The sequence below is a fragment of the Haliaeetus albicilla genome, chromosome 7 (assembly GCF_947461875.1).
Source record: "Haliaeetus albicilla chromosome 7, bHalAlb1.1, whole genome shotgun sequence".
Lineage (NCBI taxonomy): Eukaryota > Metazoa > Chordata > Aves > Accipitriformes > Accipitridae > Haliaeetus > Haliaeetus albicilla.
Window position 1 is genome coordinate 32,670,185 of NC_091489.1, and position 26,243 is coordinate 32,696,427.

At 39.1% G+C, this 26,243-nt stretch overlaps 1 protein-coding gene across 3 annotated transcripts in view; it reads right to left on the bottom strand.

The window, feature by feature from the left end:
• Positions 1–26,243, bottom strand: part of PLCB1 (phospholipase C beta 1) — a 412,892-nt gene that overhangs the window by 267,325 nt on the left and 119,324 nt on the right. The gene's annotated exons all lie outside the window — the stretch shown is intronic.

A 26,243-nucleotide genomic window follows, 5' to 3' on the forward strand; every position in this document is an offset into this window, starting at 1 on the left:
AAGATGTCCTTGTCACTCACAATCAGCAAGTGTCATCACCGAGATGTATCTTGTCCTCTGACAAACACAGCAACTGTTTCTGTATTGAAGTGGCAAGTAAAACCTGTATCTGGTGCTGACTTTAGTTAGAAAAGTTTTTGGGTTTTGTAAAAAAAAAAAAAAAAAAATTAAAAAAAAAAATCTAATTTTCAAAATCACCCAAGTAACACTAAAGCTGTGTCCTGCTGACTGTCAATAGCAACTAAATTGTTAGGAGATGACACAAAGATAAAATTGTTGAAGAAGCAGAAAAGAACAGAAAGATTTCACAGATTGGATGTGGCTATTTGCAATTTTTCATAACACATGTAAAAAAGCAATAGTGACTGCACAGTACTATGCACAGCACATTCTCAAAAAAAATCAAAAAATCTAGAGGGAATACGCACATTGCTTTTGCTACATGAAATGAAAACCAGTTGTGCTGACCTGAGCTCTGGACCTGGTTATATTTCAACTAATAGGTACTGCTAGACTGAAGGAGAGCTGACAGCTTTCCTTTCCCAGAACCTCTGGGACCACCAAATTCATATATTCAGGTTAAATATGTCTTGCAAGGCTACACTGAAAAATGTGGTTTTCTCTGCTCATTTTTCCATCTGCCAGAGAGCAGGAGATAGATAGCAAACTGGATTGTAAAGCTGCACCACCGATAACCAACTCACTTTACTCATTCCTCCCCAGAAGAGTAATATTGTTTAGTTTTCCAAAATCTTGATTTATTCCTTCCAGCAATCTAGATGGGAATTAATTGGGAGAAAATACAAGAGCTGTCCAAACAGAAGCCTGACACAAGAGCTACTACCTGAAAAGTGAAGCTAGACTGAGAGCTGGAAAAGGTCACATCTTTTTTTTTTCCACAGGCAATTAACCATCAGAATGACTTATTCAGGGATTCAATCCATTCTTCAAGTAGAACGACCAAATAACTTTCTCAATTTAATATTAATAGGCAATTTTGCTATAGAGTTAATGCAGCTTGAAAGCAATTTCCAAATACCTTTCCCACCTCAACTGTGGATTTGGCTCAGAAATCATGGGATGGATTTCCACATCTCCTCCTGGGCAAGATACCTGAGCAACCAGGCTCCTTGTCTGTACAGACGCACCACCGAGGCATTCGCAAGAGCTGAACACCTTGTCATGCCACAAAACCTGGGCTGACCCGGTGAACCAGAACCGATGTGTTCAATAGCACCCTGGAGAAAGAGAGCTCTCCTGGAGCAGTTAAAGTAGACATTACAACTGAATGGCATGAACCTCCTAGGTTATAAAGCTCAATAATGTATTTTAGAGGGTAGAAATTGTCAATATCTTTTCTTTTTCCTCTATACTTCTGTTTACAAAACTACTGGGAAATAGTTTTTTTTTTACGTCCTCTTCTCACAAAACCTATGGCGTATAACGAAGTGATATGACTAAACCATTAGAAGAACCATGAAGTAATATATAGTCATAAATAGCACTGAGTCACAAAGTGCTAGTATTTCTCAAATATCCCTTCCAGCAACATGCAATATAAAAAATTAAAAAACAAACAAAGAAACACACCCCCCCCTCCCCCCCCCCCCCCCAATGAACAAAAAAACCACCAAACCCAAATCTTCAATGCCACTGCTAGCAGCTGCAGGTCAGCTCACCAATCTGAATTCAGTGTATTGAATTCAGTGTCGCTTCTAGTAGTTTGGAGACAGCTACCAGAAAAGGCAGAAGGACTAGAGGAGAAAAGGAGCGAACAGCTAAATGAGGCACATACTTGGTGCTCGCAACAATAACATCACCAGCTCCAACCACTTCACGTGGCTGACGACTTTGTGCTATTGCATGAAGACAACTTACTGCTTGGAAGCATGACAAATAAAAATAAAAAACGATACTATGAATAAAGGCAATTTAAATATACATTTATTTTAAAAATAAAAGAAAGCCTCAATTGCTCTGTTTTTCAGAAAACATCTTACTGAAATAGTACCATAAGCTTCACAAAAATTACATGAAGACAAAAACGGCTCTTCTTTCTCTTGCTATCAGTGAAACAGAGAAAAAATGGCTAGGGAAAAAAAAAAATCATTTAACAAGTGTTCAGCTCCAATAGAAAGCACCACTGCTTTTAAGTTTTGAAAGAAAGCCAACCAGTTCACTTAGTATTTTCTAGTAAGAGGCATTTACCCACATCAGCTATACCAGCCTTTTGTTTAGTACAGAATTATTGCCTGTATGTCTTGAAAATTGAGCCTGTCATACCAATATTTTTTTTAAACAAAAGCCCACACCTACTTAATAAATGCAACCATCTCAGAGATGATCATAACCTTGCAAAGGGCAATCAGACACAGGAATGTGGTCATTTTACAAAGCACTGAATCAAATGCACACACATCTAGCTTCTCCCCCCTTCCCTCCACCAACAGCACCTTAACATCACTGAAATACATATGGAGCAAAACTCAATCAGCTCAAATACAGGTATCAACATTTCACTCAGACGCCAGCAATTTCATATGGCACAGCAGTTTCACAGATAGAAGTAAAGAATATATATAGCATATCTTCAGCTAGCCACAGGGGGCCCTCCAAAGCTGTGGCTTAGTTTTACACCTGATCTCGAAACAGGAAAGATTATTTGAACACGAAGGTACAAAGACACTTGCCATGATACAGATGGATGATGACTTGAATACAGCTAGTCATATTAAGCATGTGACAATACATATAAACACACACATGTATTTGCATATTCATTTTTTTCATATGGAGATAAAATATTGTCTGGTATAGGAAGAGAATATAAAGACAAGACTGCAACTGAGTTCACTTATTAATATTTTGGAGATGATTATCAAAGTACAAGCAAATACTTCTTGTTCAGAGAGGCCGATAAAAATCAGTGGAGAGCACTGATGGCACCTATCAATTATGCAGCCATTACCAGGCATGTTTTACTTTACTTTTATTAACTTTACCTTTGTAGGAGCTTTGGTATAGCACATTTTACAGAATGGTGAAAAGAATTTTCTACACCAAAATAACAAAAAGGAGAAACAACCAAAAAGAACCCCAGCACCAGCTAATGAGTTGTGCTCTATGCTGAATACAACTGGAGTTTTCTGTTTGCTTCTGCTTCTTCACACAGATACATTATTCCTTAGGTTTATTAACCAGAGGGAAGAAGACACTTTCTTCTACTGCTATTTTATATTTAATCATCTATTTTCAAGCACTCCTTGAAGTTCTCAGGTACCTCAAGGTAATGGAGTTTAGGCCCTGTAATGTCTTAACTACATGACACTAAGTGTTTTTGACAAGCTCTGTTATAATTACGTTTATATGTTTTGTTCTAATGCTTGTGTTTGCTGAAGTCTTTGATGGGAGATTGAATTACCTTCGCCCTAAAATCCTGTAATAAATAAAAGAAAACAGAAATGTAGTGTAAATTTGTGTCCAAATCTGCTTACAAAAGAGAATTAGCTCAGGCCTTTGCCCAGCCAAGCGCTTAATCATGTGCATAATTTTTATTACGTCAGTATTCCCACTGATGTCAATGAACAATTGAAGCTATGATCGTCAAGTTATATACATGCCTGAATGCTTTCCTGGATCGGGGCCTAAGAGAATTCACAACACATTGCAGTGACTCAGGACAGACAGTCCAGGGAAAGTCTCTGGGGATGGATGTCAGGAGAAAGCTTAGCACACAGCCTGACGCTCCCTTACAAATAATAAGAAGTCCTGCATAATAAAACAGATGACAAACTTGAAGTACATTTGTAGCATAAAAACCAGCGTTATACTGGCCTGAGTCAATGAAGTACCATCCAAAATTCAGGCAATTAATAGATGATTAGAGTAGTGCCAGTTAATTAAATAAAACCGTGACAAATACAGAACTTGTGTTCTTTATTGCATTTCTGCATAGCCAAATGCTACCTTATCATGTTTTATATAGTCCAGGGGAACACACTGGTATCTCTAATTCCCAAAGTAACTTGTGCCTTTCTGGTACGGCCTCACTGCTTAGAGAAAAGCTCACTTGGATGAGCAGCAAATGAAGATGTCTGGGGCATCTCAAGGTAACAGGCTAATTTGTGTGAAGGACTTTCAGGTCACTGGGCACTTGCCTACAGAAAAAAAGTGGCTCCTGTTGACTCTCCTGAAGTCTCCATGTGCTAGTCAGAAACTAACCTTTGTAAAAAACACCATTGAGATTGCATCCTGAATCTGGAGATGAGGAAACCAAAATGACTTGGGAGAGTTTTCATGAAAAGCTTTCACACTGATAAAGTTTTAGTTTTATGTAGCAGAGACCAGACTGAGAGCTTCTGGAAAGGAAAGACATTTTTATCTGTGTTATGGAGTTGAAAGCAGGCTTAGGCAGCCAGAGAAAAGGATTTAATTATCGCTTCGTCAACCACATCCTGTCTACAGCAAGTGCTGCCTACTTTGATGACTGCAGTTGCTGCCACTTGTTCTCTCCTAGCAAACAGGAGGGGAAGATAAGGTGTGTTTGGATTCTTTTTGCTGGAGAGGATATTGTTTTTCTTCTGCTTGTTTTATAAACTCCAGCTCTGCTACATCTCTTGGCCATTATTCAGCGAAGTGAAAACACAAATAAATATTTCCTGCTTCTGCATAAATCAGTGATTGCAATGTCATAATAATTTGTATTGTTCTTCACCAAATTCCCTTTAACTTGCAGTCTATAGTATGTGAGTGCATACACACTGTATTTATACATTAGATATACTATTTACATACACATATATAGAATTTGCAATATTGTGCATGTAGCCTCTAGATATTTCTCAGAATTAATGCTCTCTGACATCCTTTTTAAAAAAACCCCAAATTTTAACAGTAAGTCATTATTACTAGTACAAAGAAAAAAATTACAACTTTAATTTCAGAGACATGCTTAAACTCATCTTGGTACCACTAATTTTTTTATTCTGACCAGTACCTAAACTTGTATCTACATGAGAAATTGGTGGGTTTTCTCCAGTTTTCAATATCTTGTTCTACATTTAGCTTCTGCAGAACAAACACATGAAAGTTTTGTGTAACTGTTTGCAAATGCCAATCCTTGCTTTGAATATAAAGCATGAAAAATCTTCTGCTTGGTACCCAGCTTCATCTGTCTTGTACCATTATTCTTCGCTTGATGACAGTAGCAGCTTCAGACCTTCGCGAGACCAGCAGACTGTAAGAAACCCTTCCCAAGCTTCATGCTTAATAAAATAAACCCAAAGCATCACAACACGCAGCACAGTCCCTGCAGAACAAATGCTTTAGTCTTTTCATGCCAGTGGTTTCTGGTTCATACATAGTAAAACTACATTAAAAAAAAAAAAGTATATATGGTGGGTCACCAAAACATCAGGCACAGACAGACATCTTGACAGTTGAAACTTTTATTGATATTCAACGAGGATGAGCATAGGATTTTATTTTTTTTTCCCTCTTTCCATAGAAATGTTTCACACAAAGGACAAATTTAACAAAGGTAACTATATTAAGAACTGAACCTATATTAAGTCATGATCCTTCACCAAGCAATTGCAATATATAGAGATACATTTGGTTCAGGAGATCCCTTTTTATTACTCTTCTGCTTGGTTTTAAACTTTCTTCATACACTTCATGAATAACAGTTAAGAAATATTAAGTACTCCCTGGTGATGTTGAGCGGTAAGGAGCATAGAAATCTTTCACAAGAGCCTGTTTTTACACTTTTTTTCACCCTGGTGTGAAAACTTCTGGTGAATTTTTGATTGTATGGCTGTTTCAGCCCTCTTTTGAAACAGACTGCTTACCTTTGAGGTTCAACTTTAATAACTTTTAAGTGATTAATTGTCAGCTAGCCACAGATCAAGCATCTCTATTCAAGTTCCAACTTCTTTTACAAAGCCCGACGGAAGAAACCTCTCTGTGCTGCCTGTCCAACATTATTCCCGAGAGGACCACGAAACAGCTCTTCTTCTGAGACTTAATCCTACATCAACTAATGACAAAGAAAAGGCTTACAGAGATCAGAGGGTTTGAAGTTAGTCTGTAATAGCAACCAAAAGTCACTTTCTCGCTCTTCCATGAGCACCATCAGAGTGCAGAATGTAAACCTGTATGTCAAAGCAAAACCAGCAGAGGAACAGCAGTCAGAAAATAGTCCCAACTGCTTAAAAAGCTGTTTGTATTAATTTTTATGTGGAACTGACATAGCTGCAGACATTTTTCCCTTGTATGCCTTCATTAAAAAAGACACATTTTGAGCTGTTTTACAAAGACAGGATTCTTAAATCTCCTGAGGCCAAATGGAGGTACTTAGCTAAATGGTTAAATATGCAAAGTGCTGGAAAAACAGCAGTTCTCACTGATATTTTGTTCTGAACTCATAACATTAATCCTAGAGTAATAGATCTGTGATTTAAAGTGCCCATAATCTTTACATTCTGCTCAGTTTCAAAAATGTGAATTCCAGACAAGTAATTCTGATGCTTTTTAAACCGTATCTTAAGTTCCTAAAATGGCATTTTCTAATTTGAAGCATCTATCTTTAAAAACTGAGACCGTAACTGCATAAGTATAATTCACACATATATTTAAGGACACAACATTTCATAATGCTAAAATAAAATGTTTTATAATTATCTGCTATATATCAGATAAGATGCCTCACACATTTGCCCTTTGCACCAAAAAGCCAGAAAAAGACCCCAAAGACGTTTAAAGATGGTACACGAACACTTTTATAGTGGTATCAATCCTACAGAAAAAATCCCTGCCAAAGTCACAAGATGCATGACCTTAAATCTGTCAACTGTGGAAGAAAAAAAAAAAATCATTTACTTGTCTAAACTTCAACTTTGTAATATGTATACAAGCATTGCCATTGGTGCTGCCTGGGACATCCGAAGACTATTAAGTCTTACCATCCTTTTAATGATTTTTTTTTTTTTTTTTTTTTTAATGCCAAAGAGCCTGTGTTAGACTACTGGAAGCCAAAAAGAGACATGATTCATCCTCCGCCATGCCTCCAAAATAATAGTAAATAAGGAATCCGATGTTTTCTTTCTCTCAATTTCATCAGAAAGTTGAAAGTTAAGCATTCTCTAAAACACAAAATAGGGCAAAGTAAATACAAATCTCAACTGTCCAGTTTTTGCCGCAACCTGATCAAAGGCCCACGTAACTGAAATTATTTAGATCGTGACAATTTAAAAGCCAGTGAAAGCTTGGTATTACTAATTGCTTGCACTGCAGCAAGTGTCTCTACTATTTGCAGGAAGCTTATGTAGCTGCTTTTAAATGTTAGGCAAGACTGTCAAACAAACTTGTTGCTGCATTTGCCATCTTTATGTTTGGTGGAACCACCTCGGTGGGATTTCTAGTGCATGCCAGCAGGGCTACTGCTCAGTCAGGAAAGGAAGAACACGTCTCCTTTGCCATTGCCACCAAACTTAATATAGTAAGACCCAGGCACCGCAACATAGTACTTTCTATTCCTTGAATTCAATGTTAAGGGACGTTTCAAGGGGCACTCTGACGAGACCACAGTATTTTAACAAGATTCCTGCATCACAGTACTGACTAAACTGTGCACTTGCTGACAACCTACAGACCTTGGCCAAAACTGTCAGAAATGAGTGGTGCCTGAGTTACTCCCACCTTTCACATTCTCATTCTGACATATCAAGCGTGCTTCACTATGCAAGGTAAAAGCACTGTCTAAAAATTTGCTTTTGATGCGTCCTACGAGGAAAGAAAATCCAACCACCATTAAAAACAGAGGCCCAGAAAAGCATTAACAGTTGTCCCCATCTCCACAGAGCTCGTTTTCGAGCATACAACCTGAAAGGAGAGGAGTTAAACATAAACCCAAATGTTTTTCAAGGACTTTTTGTGTTTTTCAATGCCCATTCAACTTCCAGACTCCTTTGCTGGTCAATGAGGCTGGTGAAGAGTGCACTTCTTCAAACCAAGCCATGTGGGTTCCTTCTGGTGCAGTCTGCAACGTACAGGATCACCTCATGTTGATGCCAGAAGTGAGGAGCGAACTACAGACTACCCAGAAGGTATAAAACGTCTAAAATACACTCAGCCCTTCTCATTTCTAAACAAAGACTTCCACTTTTTGTCTCTTCTCTCCAGACTCGAACATTTTACTTAGGAAATGACAGGACGGTACAAATAATTTGTTTCCAGTTCTTGAATCGTCTTGCCCTGAGGCTACTTATATTAATAGACTTCCCTGGGTTTAATTAGTATTTTCTCTAACCCCAGTTGATCATTAAAATTTCATTTAATCTGATCACTAAAGTACATATTTTAAGTCCAGTCCAGATGAAGGAATTGCAAGTGTACAATTACCACTGAGCGGATGAGCCACTAAATTTAACTAAGACCAGGGCATTTTTCACTCCTAAATTTAATTTCAGTATCTCAACTCCATTAGTGTGGATTGCAGAATCTTCCTCCTCATTTAACTGACAGCAACAATAAATTACAAGCTCTTATTTTGTATATCGGAGACCCTAATTCTCAATTCCTGTCACTCGGCAGTCACAGGTGGCTCTTCCCTACACAAAACTCAAGTCTCTGCCTATCTTTGAGCCTCACTGGTAGGTAACAGCAGACAGCTCGGTACAGACATAGCTTCATGCTAGCAATATGTTATTTTGTCAATAAAGCCACTTTACCAAAAGAAACAAACTTCTGCCAGTAAAAGAGCTGTTTTGCTTCTATGGTTGTGTTTGTAATAGGGCTTTTACTACCAAAGTTCTTCTAGCAAAACCTCCAGAAGTGCATCAGTCTTGAAGTAGTTGAACTTCTCATATGGCTTCTGATGAGCCGTGCTTTCAGTTGAGTTATTGGGCTGACAGCTATGGAGGCCCAAGGGGGAATTTCTACAGGCCCAGAGCTCTCAGCAAACAACTCCACAGCTCCTTTACCATGCCCACAGGGATGTATTAACTTCATTTTGGAGAACTGTTATATGAAGGCGTGAGCATGTCCACTTTCCTGTTTATATGAAGTGCAGCTGCTTGTGGAGACTCGCAGTGGAGTCATAAATCCTGCAATTCCCAGCAGGTGGGAATAATGGTATGGCAAGAAGCAATACTGTAGTTAAAGTCCTGATAACATGGCAAACACAGATTAAACCAATTCTTTTGGAGGAAATGACAGCATAAGCACATATATACATTCAACCAACAACAGCAAAAGCAAAGCCTAAATTTTCTGTGTATGTTAAAACCAAAATCAAGCGACAAAACCAACTGCATCGTCACTGTTTTATAACATAATCCTATACTTTACACAGACCTAGATAAAGCCCCAGAAACGTGCTTGCTACACAAAACTGAGAATATTTTTACAATACAACTGCACAAATCCCACAGAGTTGTAGACACACCTATATAAAATGTAAATTCACATGAGAGAGCTTTCCTCCTTCTAAGAGCTCATACTTACAAGGCTGTAAAGGAGTGCAGCATCAGAAATGCTTTGGGTAGACCCTTTCCATTGGACAAATTTGGCTATAATGACATAAACCAGCCACAGCTAATCCTGTCATTGGCTGCACCCAGAGAATTAGCCTGAACTCCATTGTCTTCTTCAGATGTGTAGCTCCATTAGACCAAATCCTCATTTCAACAGGAACCCTTCAAAGTTAACAGCACTGTGGCTACTCGCAGGAACTGGGCTTTGTATACTGCCTGTGTATGTACAATTATCTCGCAGGTGTAAATGCACACAAGCTCACACAAAGACCTTTTACCTCCTGAAGACAAGTAATTAAATCCATCACATTTAATAAAACCCACTTATAACAAGCTGTGGAGTGGAGGTCATAACTGGAGCTTCCTTCTTCCTGCAGCAGATTTCTCTACCAAACGCCACGTTTGGTACTTTTGCTACAAACATTGGCGATATCCCTACTCCCTATACAGTACAGTACCTTGTAGCTTTAACACTGAAGTGCTAGCTTCCCAATTTACCTATGGGCTGATTTATGAGCAGCTGCTATAGGACAAACTTTAAACTCTTAGACCTCTACCCCAATACGGAACCAAATAAAAAAAAAAACCTTAGCAACTGCTCTGTACGAGGCATTTATTGGAAAAGTTCAAGTGCTCATTCATGTTTGTTTCTTTGTATAAGGTCAATTCCACTAAAAAAAAAACCACCAAAAAAACCCTCTTTCATTTAACTGGCAGTTCTGTCTGCATGACCATTTATAACGTACTGTCCTGGTCTGTTTAAATCAACTATTTTTTTGGTTGTGCCTAAATACTACCTCTAGTACTGTGTTACAAAGCTACTTCTTGAAAAACAGGCTTTTCCTTGATTTCTTAATGAACTCTGATCTTGCCTAATACGATTAGCCTATGAGGACTCAACTCCATGTGACATGCAATCACTGACATAAAATTAAGACAGTACCATTTTCCAGTGGAAGATTTTCTAATCTTGAAGTGAAAAAGCTTCTTATAGATTAATGAAGGTTCTTCATTGCTGACGCTGCTTACAGTATCTTCTATTCAACTTCTGTTGTTAGAATTGTTCAATAGTTATTCTCATGTGGTAGTGGCCATCTATTTCTATGTTATTATCTGTTATCTCCACTTCAAAAGAAATCACAGTGCTGGATACAAAGCCTGACACTGGATAACTTATAGAACCATTACTTCCTCTCCTTATGTCTCATTTCCTTACAATGCATGAAATACAGCCAACATCTCTGTGATAAAAGGAATTTACTCACTCTGCTGCTTGTGACTACTAAGAGACTGATTTTGCATGGTGCTGAGCGCTCCCTGTCTAGGTGTAGAATGACTTCAACTCCCACTTCTTGATTTAGTTTAGATGGAAACTTTATTCTGATGCTAGGTTAAATCTTGAATAATCACTGCTAGGTACTAAATCTTGTGTAACTCAGATGTTTACGAGGCCTGGTTTACATACATTTGTGCTAGCAGTCTTTAGGTTAAACTGAGAACACATAAAATTGAAATAATTGTTTGTATTTCCAAGAGTTTACTTTAATTGTGCTATATTTTAATAATCTGCTTACAGCCTGTCTGGTTTTGTTCATCTGGAAGAAAGCAGCTTCCATGAGTAAGATAATTCAATTCAAAAAAATACATTCCCTGTAGATGTCTCCAATATGTAAAATATTTTGGTCACTGATGTTTTTCAAAAAGGCTGTGCTTCTCTTTCTACACTGAAGCCATAACACTATCCCTTAGAGGAAAAGTTTACTTGATGTATTGAACAGCTTTGGATTTTATTCTTTTAAATATTTTGTTGCAGATCTGAATTGCTCTGGCCATTTTTGTTTGTACAAATCTTTCCCACCAGTCATGTTCTGGTTTTTGTTAAATATTTTTGACAAGCAGAATTCTCGTAGCTGGCATAGGGGCTCAGAAACAAAACGAAGCGGATTTGTAAGTATTCATGTTATCTAAAGTCAGTAGCTTAGCTGCTTATCCGAATTTCCATTATAAACTTTGGGTTCCCTGTAAACCTTAGGGAAGATCTTTTCATTAAACCACCAACCATTAAAATGAAAATTCAGTAAAGAAAAAAAACCAGTGTTTTGAAATTAAATTTAAAAAAAAAAAAAAAAAAAAAAGAAGCTCTTACTCAACCTATTAGTACTTTAGGAACTAGATTTCCAGATACAATTAAAGGCAACTAAACTCCAAAGCTCCAGAACGACACTCCCAACGACAACAGACTGTGGCAGAAGAAAAATCAAGGATGAAATCAGAGCTCTGTTGAAACTGCTGATGCTTTGCATGCCTTTTGCTTTTAAAACACACAAACAGTAACTGCACTAAGAGAAATTATGCAGCTTATGATTCAACAGCATGTATGTGAGAAGGGAATCAAGCAGCTGCATTTTCCATATTCTGTAACAGCTAATCAAAAGCAGAGCGCTGGTATCATTTCCAGAAGAAACTACTGTTTCATCCTCCCTCTCTGTAAATCAAATCTTCACATGTAGTCCTTCAGAGCCCACCCACTTCTTGACAACCTAATCAGGTTTTCAGATTTGAGCACCAGGCAATTTCTACTCTTGTCAAGGAATATAACCTTATGACATGCCCTCTACAGTCTACTCCATTGCTGTTATTTCCTGCACAATTAGCATTTGGTTGTGCATCCCTTCATGAGTAGAGAGCCCCTGTTTAATTAACAGCATCCTCAGTCAGAGATTACCCAGTGATACAAAAGGGAAATGCCTCCATGGACATTTGAAAAGAGAGAAGCATTTGCAGAAAGATCTCTCCCCATTTAATACCTTGCCTGTAACTCTATACCTGGGGCAGGGTATATTTAGCCACTGTTCCATTCAGAGTTTTTGAAACATCTCTTTCTAACTTGCTCCCAGGTACAGTCTCAGCATCTTGTCTTAAATATTACAGGTCAACTCAAATAGCTTATTAAAAATACACTGTCATTTTCCATAAATAAGGAAGGGCGTCTTGACTGACAAGGAAGGGTAGTGTTGACACAAATGCTCGAGTCAAGCTGCTTGAAGAAGGAACTTGTCCTATACCTGTACGGAGACCTCTGCAAAGGAAAGGAGGTTGAAGACAGAGGATCAAATAAGCTGAAGGCGGAGAGGAAAATGAACACAAAAGTGCTGCACACAGAACCTTTAAAGGCTGATGATTTCAAGAGTTTTCTGTTCTGTTGATAACTGATCTCCAGTCTGTTTCTCTCACTCAACTTCCGTTCCAAAAAATATATTTGAGCTCTGCCTCTTTTTAGCCTTCTTTTTTTTAAGCAGAAAAAACAGCATCCCAGCATGAATACCATTTCCCAATAAGGAACTAAGTAACAAGCAAAGCACAATTAGGAAAGACACGCTATCAGGACATTTTACATTCTTGATAAAGTGACATATAAACTTTATGCAAAGTTCATTTCATCCGTGCCATAGCATGAACCACTGCATCATTTACTTATCTTCAGCTGCTGCAAATCCTCAGAGCCGGAGGATGGAACTAGAACAGCATTAACTCCAGTGTTTCTGTGTCAGGCGTTGTCTTAGGAAGCTGCCTTTCTGCAGGTACTCTTTCCAAGATGTCTTTATTTGATGTTAAACAATTAAGAACGGAAAGTCAAGGAGTCATGCAAACAAGCAGCAGTAATTCAGTGGCAGCAGATGTGTATCTTTCTTCAATTATCAGACACATATATAGCAAGAAAGATTATTCAGAGTCACAGCTATGCCTTTTGCATAGCTTTAGAAACCTTCAGCTTTCCCGTTTCGTATTTCTTGGGCTTTGACAGTTAACAACAATCTCTCTTTCTCCAAGAAAATATATCTGGTGATTCAGAGGTGCACAATTAGACTGAAATATTCCAGGTTAGGGAATTAAAATAAAATAGCATGTGTTTCAAACGTGATAAGGTTGTCCGGATTTTCCTCCCAGATTTATGGAAACAGATGAAACGTTACATAAATTCCTCACTGATAATTGAGGTTAAAGTCTACTGCAGGTCATCAATTTAGAACATTTTATTATTCTGACCTAAAAGATTTACTTATCTGCTTACAAGCAGTCTCTTCCATAACTTACAGTTGTTGGAGAAAAGAATAAATTAGAGCTTATTTTTTAAAAATAAGATTCATAAAATTGAAGAAATGCAAATTTGGAAAGGACTTGAAAGGTCAGCAATGAAGTGTAATGGAGAAGAAATACTTCAGTAAAATAAATACGTATGCTGTTGTAAATACTGTTTCTACTTCTCAATGCTTCACTCCAATTTTAGATACCCACACTATCCCTGCTTCACTGTAAAAAAGCAAACAGATATTGAGGGCAGTGTCTGATTTAGTTACTGGAAAATTGCATTAGGCACAGATCCCAAAATAATAACTATTCTGCTCCTTGGCTTCTAAACAAAACATACACACTTGTGAATGCTCTCTACACCATGCCTGCTAGCCTGCAGTTTATTATAAGGCACAGCAAAAAGACTACGTTGATAGTACTGCAGATAACATATCTTGATCTTTCACTTTAAGTCACCTCTTTCATCACTGAAATAGTGTCAGTAAATAGTCATACAGCTACAGAAGTAAAAATGGTTCAGCCTTTAAATATATTAAGAAAAACACAAAAATATTTGGAATTAGATTGTAATACTTTGTAGGAAAAGATCGCACTAGTAGGAGGTCGCATGATTTGTTTATATACGTCTTCCTACCTAGCTGGTGCTTTAACTGCGTAACGTGCTAAAAAAGGTTAATGGACAGTTAGTGGTCATGCCTGCTGCGTAATTCAGACAACAGGATGACATGAGGTTTTTCATTAATAGAAACATGGGGGCCAGCTTTCTAGGATTAGACAAATTGGATTTTATTTCTCAAACATGAAGTGCACTGTCAAACGTAATTTCTTCTTCCAAGAAACATGTCATAGATAAAGGAACAGACTTGTAAATAGATTATAAACTGTATTTAAACTGGTTATAGGTTAATGCATGATCCTAACCAAAGACATGTAGTGGTGCGGGCTGCATATCATTGAACAGAGCTCCTGTTTTAGAGTGATTTCACACGTTATTTTCAAAAAGCAAGACCAACTACAAAGAAACTTTCTAAAAGAAATAGAGAAATGTACTAAAAATGCAACCAGACTAAGTATAAATACTTCAGCGGGTTGGGTGTAGGTAAATAGACTGACATTGACAGAAATCCATAATTAAAGGTGCTTCCATGTGGCACTTCAAAACACTTCAAAGTAGAAACTGTTTTGATTCTAGCTATGAGTAAGTAAATATAGTTGTAGAAAGAACAGAGAAACAAATACATCAACGCAACAAAATTGTACCAGCATTATTAATTGCTGCTTAGTGGACTTTTTCCCGGCTTAGCTGTTTCCCAATAAAAACTAAATAACTGCTAAGATTGCACAAGGTGTGCTTTGCCTCCGCATCTTCACCAGGCTTTGCCAGATGCTATTTGGAGAAGCCATCTCTCCCACTTCCCATCCTCTGCTCCCTACCCAGCCCGGCGGGCTCCCTAGTGCTCCGTGCCAACACGCATGCTCCCGTGGCTGCACAGCAAAAGCAGCCAGGGAAATGATCCAACAGCAGTGACCCTAAGGGGGAAAAGGCACATCTGGTTTTCAGCTCTGAGAGTTCCCTAGCGAAGGGTATCCCTTGGTGTGCAAATGCTTCTGATACCACAAGCGAGTCCTGGCATAAGACGGAGAACGCGTGGCCAGAACGAGTGGGCTAAGGTAGTGCTTTCAGTGCTGTGGGGCTGGTGCCAGCTTACAATGTCCTGAATGTGAGTTTAGACCTCTGCCCTTCTTCATGGGTCTCCATAGCTAGCTGGTACTTGCAGGGACTGTAAAGCATTTCAAGAGAAGAAAAGTAATGTTTACCTAAAGGTTCATCCTGACAGTACAACCAGTCTTTCTGTTTTAAAGGAAACATGGGCTCCACCTTCCCCAATACAGCACTCGGAGCTCACTCTTGGGCCTCCCTGACACCCAATGTTTGCATCAGGCCCTGCTACCGCTGTTGTCACGTTTCACCTCCCCTGGCTGCGTTGGTCTTTGGTTGCCTCTCCAAGATAATTGCAGGCTGATGCAATTCATTCCTACCAGACAAGGCCTGTGGTCACCACCCATCTCTTCTGTTCAGGAGAAAAAGTCACTTGTAACAGAAGACAGGCACTTCAAAAAAATAAACAAAAACATTTCCCACATTTCTAAAGGAGTATATTTTAGACAGTACAGTTCATGTTTTGTAACAGGATTCCTACCAAATTTATATATTAAAAAAAAAAAAACACAGAAAAAGATTTTTCTAATTTGAAAAAAACCTCTGCTTTAATATAAAACTCTCTCTAGTCTAGCAAAAACATGATTTCCACTGGTATCAACTATTTCAAAGGAGCAAATAAACAGAAATACTTGCAACAGATTTAAATTAATGAGTGTAAATAGCTATCACTTCTAAAATACAGAATTTTTCCTCCAAGTCTCCCTTGTGGTGATGTTTGCTAAAAAAGCTCACCAGAATGTTTTTGTTCACTTCCTTCACTCCAGTCTCATGCTTAAGAAACAGAATTCATTCGTTTCTTAAAATGCAACTTTTAATTAAGCTCCTAATGTATATATACAAAGAAATCAGAACAGACACATCAAATTATGCTGAAAACCAAACAGAAACAGCTGAATTAACAAGACTGGCTCGGCTGTGTGTGCCCAGCCTAAGCTCTGCCCTCCCATCCAAGGGTTTGCAAAAGAATTTAAACCCAGAGCCAGCTGCTGCCCACATCACTCATCTCTGCATTTCAAGAAAGCTTTTCAAACACAAGAAGCCATCGCATTTCTTTCACAGCCATAGTTTCAAATATTAGCTCTTTTGTTCTTACTTTGTATATTATTTTCTCTTAGACACATACAACATGACAAGTCAGCCCATTTTTTTGCAACATGACGACCCTTCTTTTTGTTATACCCGCTAACCAGCAGCAAGAGCAACTTTGGAGAGAGCGATCCTGGATGTGCAGAGCCCACTCAAGTTGGCTTTTCAAGCCAAGAATTTATTACTTAAAGCAAAATTAAAAGCAAGCCAATCAACTCCCTCTGGGTGACGGGAATTTTAAAAAACACTGCCACACATCTCAAAAATAAATAAGACTGAAATACAGCTTCCCCCCCCCCCCCCCCCCCATCTTTCCTTTGGTGATTGCCTGTTCATTTCCTGGAGATATTTCTAAGTCCTCTACTTCCTAAAACCAGACAAAATCAATCCCCCCACCAACTGCAATCATACACTGATGTGAGAGCAAAGAACCAAAGGCAGCAAAGGAAGCCTTATGCTTGTTGCCTATGCTCACAGTCCCAGAAAGAAAAGCATTTCCTTCTTTATTTCACTTGGGCGTGGGCTCACTCTGCCATCAAGGAAACTAGAAAACTCGTGACATACCAATAAGCATCCTATAAATAGATTTTGGATTTACCCAAGAGCTCTGATTTGTGGCAATTGATATAAATAAGCTCTAGCTTTAAAGCCTGTGACAAACAACACTCTAAGCCTACTTGGTTGTAGAAACAACTGCCTCTGTGGCACAAGCGAACATGAAATCCACTCCCGTGCTCCCGCTGTCCAAAACTGGGCACATGGATTTCAATGAGAGCTTTGGCCATGTGCCCTTTGCTTTTTTTGTGCATGCTACTAAAACCACAGAACCTATATTAACACAAATACCGTGGTCCTTGACCCTTGGTGTTGCAATTCTCAAGCATAATCGCATAAAGGCACAGAAAAACATGCATTTCTTAGCTTTGCTATTTCCAGCCCCCTTATTTTCAGCAGGTAGAACAAGCATACAAAAGTCACCTGGCCAGCTGCAACTACATATTATGCAATTCAATTCTGTTGTCCCAGGAGCAATCAACAATGTGCACCCAAGGGGAGAAAGAAAAATATCCATCTGCATCTACAGCAGAGTCCACTATTTTTATGCAAATAATAGCATTCTCTCCTCATCTTTTTCCCTGGTTTATAAGCAGGTTAGAATTATAAGTCTCTCTCATATTTAACTGCAACTGAAATAACTTTGTATCAAACAGTTTTATATCACATTTGACATTAGCTCCAAAAGTGAAGGAAAATGCAATTTTTTCTTATACTCTAAATAATCCCATAAATAGTTTTGAATTTATCATCAGGATATAAACTGCATGACTAACAGGCGCAGTTACTACTCATGGGAAAACTTCTGACAACACTTTTACATTCTCATCACTCATCTTAATTCTGGGCTACTTAATATAGAAATCTCTGTAAACAACGCTTTGTCTCCCAGTTGTCCAGTTCTGGGATCACACCTTTCCTGGATGTGCAAAACAAATACTTGGTTATTACAGGTTTTCTTCCAGGAAGACTTCTGAAGCATATGTTAAGCGCTTTGATGAATCGGGCTCTGTAAGCAGACAGGATAGCAATACATTTCCTTTAAATGGGATGTGCGTGTTTTAGCCATCTAAACCCAGCTCAGACAATTCTGTGTCTATGCTTGTCGGTTCTCACTATGAAGCAAGTTCACAGTGGATGCTGTATGTAAGAGGAATCTCAAATAAGGGTGAACAAACTGATACAGGAATGCTAGAGAGGTGCTCATGTTAGTGCTCCCTGACTCTTGTGGAGTTGCACAAACTCTTCAGTTTGCTTTCTCAGTGCTGGAACAAAGGTAATTATTCAGATTATCTGTTCAGTTATTCCAAATATTCAAACAGTTTACAAATACAAAATTTCCTAAAGCCAGAGTTGAGGCATCCACAGTGCCAGCAGCAGGCACCAGATCTGGGGGCAGGGGAGAGGGAAGCTCACAAACCCATCTCCTACAAGCATAAGATCTCCTTTTGGTCCACACACAGAGACAGAGGCCTCTGGAGAACAACTCGTGGCTCCTCCATCAGGGTGGCACAGCCCACAACATGAGCACCACCACCTCCACCGCACCTTCTCTTCTCCGGGCAGCACTACCAGCTGTGGGAGTCTCTTTTATAAATGCCCTTTTTCCATATTGCCAAGAATAGCATCGTTGTAAAGAGCATAAAACTGTCTGAGGGTAACTGGGTTTTGCAAGATGGCAGGAAGCTAACAGAGATTGTATAACATTTGTTTACAGCTTGGTAAGTTTTACCTTGGCATTTTTAATTTGCCCAAAGAAGTTTTCAATTAAAGTAGAAAACACGGCAACCCCCTTTCAAATACATGGGTATTTAAATGCTCTTAATCAAGCTAGTATCTGATACCTAAAAAAAACCCCCAGTAATGCGTTTCTTTTAATTACATAATTTCCAAGTGTCATATGCAAAAAGTTAAATTTGCAGTATCAAGTGATTATGCTTCCAGAGCACAAATCACTTTAAATATAAACCAAAAGGAAAAGCCAAGCATCATCAAAATAGGACCAGACCTGAGCACAGCTTTCAAATTCTCCTTTTTTATTATGTAAGTAACAGTTAAATAAGCCCACTTCTCCTCCCACCATATGCAAGTCTCCTGACTCTAGCACGATGAAAAAGTGTAAAAAAAAAAATGAGTTCCCTCAACTGAAATACTGCCACGATATGCTAGATCATATTCAATGTTGCCTACAACAATTTACAGCAGCAATAGTTCCTTTGAAACATGCGGAAGTGTCACCACTTTGACTACAGTGGGAAACAGGATGCAACAATTAACGTGTCAATTACGATGACTTGCAACCAAAGAAAAAATCTCACCCCTTTAATAAAATGAATGGTCACCATCTGCAAGGGCTTGATGTTCTCATAGGGCCCAGGAGGAGTGAAAAACTTATTTTAACTTAAACTACTCTAGTGCATACTAGTGTAACTCTAATAGTGCCACTTCTAAAGTAAAGATGTTTGGTTCAAACTGCTGACAAGCAAAATATAGGCATAGACCATGAGAACAAAAGCTGACCTGTAGCCACTGACCAAAGCAGGAGTGAATTTCTACACCATCAACAGCCTCAGCTCCCAAAGCACCCCAGTGCCTAGGGTCACCACAGCAGACCACTCTGAAGGACAATACGAAAGCAACTCCAAAATCAATTCTCCTCTTCTTTCAGCTAAATCAGACCTCTGCAGCAGTTCTGAAAATGTTGTTCCTGCACTGACTTGTAAAACACACACCCTGAGACATAAACTACCTCCTCTCCTCCCCTTCCTCCGGCCACACACCCTTCAACAACTTGCACATTTACCCTGGTAGCAGCAGTCCATGCCTGTGAAGAAAGACTTCACCACTGTTAAAAACAAATAGATATAAATATTTCTGGAGAAAATGGTGATATTCTCTCCTACAAAACCAGAGCGTTGTCTGAGGTGCACGTAAACACAAAGAAAGAAAGGAGGAAAGATTGCCAGGCTGCAGCTCAGGGCTTACTTCTGGGCATAGGAGCAGCAGCCTGGGCAGACCCCTGGAGCCTGTTTTGGGAGGAAGGGCAGAAAGGCATCTTTGTCCTTATCAAGGGAAAACACAGCAAATTGGACTAACTAGGTTAGCTGAAATTAGCTTTCCTTCTCAAATTGCCAGATGACCATTTTGCGGTTTAGAGGTTTTTTTACCAAAAATATACTGCAGAGAACTAGTCCGTGTTGGTTTTGTTCTTTAACATGATAAAGGGAGCCTGGGTCTCGGCAAAAGCCAAAGCAAAACTCCCACTGCCCTTGGGAGGGCTGGGATCTGCTGTCACAGCTCTATCAGCAATCCCAAATCACACTAGTTTCTTCTCTTTGTCTCAACACACAGGTAATCATTCAAGCAGGCTGCTTTAGTTTACCTGAATTTGGTTTTGTTGTTCTCTTTAAACATTTTAACGACATGCAAATTGCTACCGTTATTTCTGAGATGAATGTGATTGCCTTTTCCCTTTATATTGTGACCCTACCTAGCAGGACTGTTCTGCTTCTGCCACTTCATTAGCAAACATCATTTTGAAGTCATTTATGCTAAACATTCACAACTACAGCATACAGTTTCTCATATAGATTTTTTTTCTGTATTTCATTAATCTTGGAGGAAGGAGGTTGACTAAGAGCAGCAACAACAAAAAAATATCTGTGTAAATTTGGTTATGGCATTATCAATATTGGATGTGTTTCAAAACAGAAAAATGGCGCTTGGGATGCATTGCAAGTCACACCCACAGTCAGTGCAACTCCCCTGAATACCAGAACCTTTCATCACGAAATTTCTTTCACGAAAATCACTGAGCTGGTAATTCTTTTTTTCTGTATTTGGACACAGCAGAGAGGTCTCGTTTCCTCTGACCTATTTTTAAAAAAATCCAATTATTCACCAGTTGCGATAAACTGTAACATTTGACTTTGTCCTAGGCCCAGGACTGGATATAACTTTCCTGCAAGAAAAGAAAAAATTCAGACCTAAAGCTCCTACATATGGCCAAACCTTGCCAGATTATGACTTACTGGAGAGGACCTAAACCCAGCAGCTCACCTTGCTGTCTGCACATCAAATCTGCTTTTCAGCACAGGTACTGACTATTGCAGATATGGCAGAATTCAAACAACCCAGATTATGATGTTAGTATTTGCAAGTTATACTGATACTTGTCTTAGATTCCTCCTGGAAAGAACAAGGAAAAAAACATGTTCTTTTAACAGGTTTTATGGTGATTAACCATTGTTGGAGGTCTAGTATCTGGAAACCAGTCTCCCTCGATGGGAATGAACCCAGAGGCAGAGGCAGTGCACAACAGGGTGGAAAAATATCAGCTACCATCTAGGCCTGTTCCTAAATTGCACATTTGCAAGTTCATTCTAATTCCAAAAAACAACAAAGAAGCTGGACACTGAAAAACACCACAGCCAAGAACTCCCAGCCAAGGGTATTTCTTCTCCAAAGTAAGGTAATTGGGTTTCTATCCAAATTCCCCAAGTTACAAAACGTAACTCAGAAGCTCACAAACCTAAACCACAAGGAATCCACCTTTAAAAGAGCAAACCTGCATTTTAATAGATTGCTGTAATTTACAATTACACACCTGGGTTTTTTTCTGCTTAGTTTGGTGATTCAGTCAAGATCATTCTACTAACTAAAAACAGAGCTACGCTGAACCTTAGTGTAAGATCAGCATTAAATCTGCCCTTTCTGCATACTCTCCAGGACACGCCACAATCCCAGAGCACAGGTACATCGTCAGTATTTCAGCAAGATCCTTGAAATTTTAGGCTGGTTAATAATTCAATCTACACTTCAGGGGTATGAACTCAAGTTCATACTCAAGAGCAACTAAGTTCTGGAAACGTGTAATTCATCTACTTTCTTACACATCCCATATGACAATTTCTCTACAACAGGAATGACACATAGGTCCATGGACAGGATTTCTCAGCAGATCGATCTTCTAAAGAGGAACGAGGACATGATTTTTATCATCGAAAGACAAAATATGAAGGACATTGGACACTTACAGTGCTAATAACCATACAAAAGGCCACCCACATGCAGAAAGCAGTCCCTAATTCTGTCTATATGCACCACTAATGCAGATCAGCCATATCAAGGATGGGTTATGGGAATTTTACCTATTCAACTGCATAGTGATAGAAATGCTTCTGCTTGGAAAGGATGTATCCACAATGCACTTGACAGCCAGAAAAACCTCGCTAGATCAGGTATAGCTGTATATCAATCTTAACACACAGCAGTTTTTACCCGGAATACACTGCACTTTATTCCAGTGAATCACCATGGGTTGAAAAATGCATTAAGCAACCTTTGGCCCCCAGAAAATGTTCTTTTAGCACTGACATACAGATAACCATTTTGCTCCCACATGCACATGCTTGTGTATCAGCAAGTGTCGCCATGTCATCCATTTTGCAGGAACATCCCTACAGATGGCTCATTAACAGCCCAGGAGTGGAACAGAGTGTCTGAACTCCCCAGTGGCAACAGCTGATAATTTTGTTTATTTAACTAGGATTAGGCTGGGAGGTGATGGAGCTGAGAAAGGCAGAGACAGGGAACTCACACTCAATATAGCTATAAGGTGTTTGTTATCACCACACAAATACTACCCAGGATTTATTTAAAAATGAAGTATTCATATGCCTTACTTGGTAGCATAATCCTATTTATAATGAAATTTGGTTTGTTTTCAGAAATATCCTACTGTATCAAAAAAACCCCTATCAGATATTCAGATGCACTTGCCTCTACCTTCTTCTATATCCACAGCAGACTACAGCAAAAGCAAACAGTTTCATTCCTAATTGACCCTTTGGAAAATGGTAACATGGATTTAACATGAATATACTGATACTATTACATTGGAAATAACCATAGTTTCCTGCTGCTTTATAGTTCACATGGACCCTTGGCTATTTCCATTTGCTCCCATTAGCTACCTTATCTGTGGCTGACTCTTTTGAGTCCCACTTACACATTTCTAATAAAATGTTTCCCCACTATACTGGTACAGGTCTCTTTGTAGGACACCTGTCAGTACAAGGCACAGCAGTACATCTGCCACGGGTATCATGTCACTGGTGCGGCTGGAGTGTCCGACCGGCACAGACATGCCTTGGGACACAAACAAACAGACCGAAAAGCCACCGTGATGAAACAAGGATTATTTATGGCAGGGGCTGTAATTATTTTCCAATCAAAGTTCTAGCTCAGAGAGCCAAGTTTCTTCCCATTGCTTTTTCTTAGACATCTGTACTGAAGAGCATACAAGTAGGGATTAAAAAACATTAGGCAAACATGCAGTTTTACAGCCAAATGTGCTTAGCTGCGAGACCGGAAAAGTGCTAATGTAATAGAGAAGATAACAAACTTTGAAGCTGGAAGCTGTTCTAATGGAGTTTAAGCAAGCTTAAATAACTTCAGTTTTAAAGACTTTTTTTTTTTTTTTTTTTTTTTTTTTACGAATCCTCTACATCTCAAAAACAAATCTCTTGAGTTACAAGCGCTGACCAAAGACAGTTTATACTTAAACTCAATCACAAATCGCTCGGTTCCTGCCATTTGCCTGAGGGTTTCCAGGCAGGGTTTGACATCTACCACAGCACACAGGCAGCTCCATCCAGCACGGATAACGACTCACCAATGCCAATCACCCTCCACTCCTCCTCGGCCATTCTGCACCCTGCTGCCAGTAAAACACTTTTCCCTGCAGAGCTGAGTAAGGGGGCACTTTCACTTGGCTGCAAAGAAATTGGCATCTCTGTCAGCCACAGTTACTCGGGTTCTACACCTAATCCTTTTGCTTCCCAATGATCTCTTTTGTAAGCCTAAATGGTTTTGCTCAGTTCCATAGGGAGATACTGAATGAGCCATTTATATGCCAATGATAACAAATATCTCAAATCTTTGCAACTAATTAAAACATAGCAGTTATCACCAACCAGTTACTTTCAAGATAAGGGACGCCATGGAAAGTCACCAAGCTGGATTCCAATAAAACTGGGAAATTTAAATCATTTATTCTAAACAATTGCAGAAAAATGTTTCTGCTTTGGCATTTTCACTTGAGCCTGCTGATTCCACATTTGAGGCTTGAGGGTATTGCACTGCCATCAGATCTCTCTCTGGATGCACAACTCCACGGTACCACTAAAATATATACTTTAATATTTATGAAATATTTCTAGATGGAGATTACCGCTCAGAAGGAAAGACTAGTATGATTCAGTTATTTAGTACCTTTACATTTTCCAATGAAAAATTCTGAAATTCTTTCCAAACTGAGCATTCATGATAGAGGCTGAATGCAGCATTTCTTATCTTCACGGAAAGCAACATTTTACTTATTAGTTCTTGTATTAGTATTGCACTTAGAAGCCCTACTCATGAAACAGGACTTTGCTCTTTTAGATGCTGTACCAACACTGGGAAAAAGGGCTGTACTTTCCCAAATTTTTATATCTTAGTGCAAGCAAAAAGGTATCATGTGGATATGAACACACAGGGGGTACAAGATAACAGATAATATAGGACATTGACAGGCAATATTAACACCTTAGCATCACAAAAAACACGTCTGGAATAACTTTATATTGTCTGAGGAATTTTTAAATTTTGTGCCAGCCGCTGTAAAAATACCATTTATCAGATCCAAGTGAGCTTTACCCTGATTGACAGTGGGTGTGGGTTTGTGATAGCTGCGGCTGGACATGCTGTCCCAGCTACATTCTCATCTCATTAGCATTATTAGTTGTGAAGGCAGGAATAAGACATCCACATCCCACAATACTGATCAGCAACACAAATGTTGTCAAAAGGCTGCCAACACTGGATACGGCCTCGTCACCGAGGTAAGCCGGTGACAGCATACCACCATCGCACCCAAGCGATGCAACCGTGAGGCTCGCCAGAAGTGGTACCTACCAGCCAAGATATGCCACTTTGCAACCCACCTCTCCTCCTGTGAGTGCTATCCCGTGGCAGGGAAAGGCAAGAAGAGGGATTTAAACCTTCAAGCTGAAACAGCATGGAGGTGATTACAGTCAACTACACTATCACAGGAAATATTACCATAGCACTGAACTTCACATCTGCATGAAGCACATGCTCAATTAAGTGATGAGTCCATGCCCTCCAGTGTGCTACTTTAATCCCCTACCACTGCAGTCTGAAAGGTCACGGGAGTGGCGTATGTATGGATTTAAAATAGTTTGGGAGTATTACGAGAGCACACAAAGCTGTCTCTGTCAATCTCTCTTCAAAATCACACAAAAAGTCATACTAAAGAGGAAAAAGAAAAGGAGAAAAAAAAAAGATGTATGCAGGTTTATTCAAAAGCATCTTCAGCAGTAGCATTTAAAGCACAGCTTTACTGATGATACCCTCTGGTGTTCTCAGCAACTCAAATATCACATTTAATTGAGCAGTGTCTACCTTTTGAAATTTAAATGTCAAGTTTTAAAATCAAATTTATAAAATGCCTTTGTGCTTCTTAAAATACAGAATTTCTTGTTACATACTTTGTACTGCGTACTTTTACATGAAAGCATACAAACAGAAAGATGTATGTTTTAAAAATATAACAAAGAAAAACATAAAACCAATCAGCACAGAAAGCTAACGGAAACCGTCAGCGAGCAGAAAAAAAATAATTAAATCTTTTTGGCAACGATTCATAGCGAAAGCCTTGGACAAAACCCCGTGCTTTCTACCATACCCTGAATGTTAGTAAATAGTGAATCTGATGAACTACCCAGACAGAGCTAAGTTATACAGCATATGACAAGCTTATGAAAAGGTCCCAGTTCCCTGAGGACTAGAGGGTTGTAAATAAAATCACCTTCACCAATTTGGGCCATTCTGGTGGTGCACTGGGATGCTGATTGTCTCGGCCGTGGCTTCAGCCTTAGGCATGAGCAGCCAAGTGAACCGCACCCCGCAGCAGGCAAGGAATCTCTGCAGGCTTCAGAGCGCAGGTGCAAAAATGCTTCTGCTCATCCACTCCGCTAAGCAAGCCACCGTGTTTGAGACATGACTTGTGACCCGATGAAGCAGAAAGAAAATGGCTACTTAATGCTCCAGGCTTCGTTTGCATTTTCAGAAAGCTTTGCTTTGCTTCCAGAAAAGCATGAATAATGTTTCTGATGGTGACATTTCTGCAGGTGATAGAGAAGTGAAGACCTGTTCTCCGCACTCCCTGGATAGCAGCATCGACAACT